The sequence below is a fragment of the Rattus norvegicus genome, chromosome 18 (assembly GCF_021556685.1).
Source record: "Rattus norvegicus strain SHRSP/BbbUtx chromosome 18, alternate assembly SHRSP_T2T, whole genome shotgun sequence".
NCBI lineage: Eukaryota > Metazoa > Chordata > Mammalia > Rodentia > Muridae > Rattus > Rattus norvegicus.
In genome coordinates, this window is record NC_141551.1 from 83,154,076 (window position 1) to 83,154,803 (window position 728).

The following is a 728-nucleotide window of genomic DNA, read 5'->3' on the forward strand; positions in this document are numbered from 1 at the left end:
GACTTTTAACTGTTACAGTGTTTTTTAACACTGGGTGCCCTATGCTTGGTGCATAGATGTTTAGCATTGCAATACTTTCTTGGTGGCTTTTTCCTTTGATGGATACGCAATATTCTTCCCTGTATCTTCTGATTAGTTTTGATTTGATGTTTACGTTGTCAGATATTAAAGTTCGTGTCCATACTTGTTTCTAGGGTCCATTTTCTCGAGATGCCTTTTTCCATTCTTTTATCCTGAGGTGATACCTATCTTTGATGTAAAGGCATGTTTCTTGGATGGAGAGGAAGTATACTGCATTTAAATCCAATGTTACTCTGTGAATGCACAGTGTTGATTGATTCTCATTATTTCATAAAGTTATATAATGCTAAATTACTACACTTGATCTTAGCCAAAAGGCCGAGAAGCGATGCTAAATTACTTAAAAGCAGTAAAATAATAAGCAAATATGTTTGGGAAAATGTTACCTTTAGATATCAAAACATCTATGCAAAAAGAATGTGCTTAGAATCATCAAAACCAATTAATCCCAAATATATTGAAAGCCTGTGTTCATCTACAGGATTTGGAGCCATGTTGTCTCTTGTGATCATTCTAACAGAAATGTTAGAATTTTTGCTTTTTATCAGTCTCTCACCACAGAGGGATATATGCCTAAGAGAAGCTACTTTGCTTCTGAACCAATCATACAAATCACCACAGCAATGTGATGAGTAAGCTGTGGTTGT

The 728-nt window shown here is 35.0% G+C and overlaps 1 pseudogene; it reads right to left on the reverse strand.

Annotated features, from left to right (window-relative positions):
* Positions 1-296: 296 nt before the first annotated feature.
* LOC147999909 (U2 spliceosomal RNA) lies at positions 297-411 on the reverse strand (annotated as a pseudogene).
* Between the last annotated feature and the right edge of the window lie 317 nt (positions 412-728).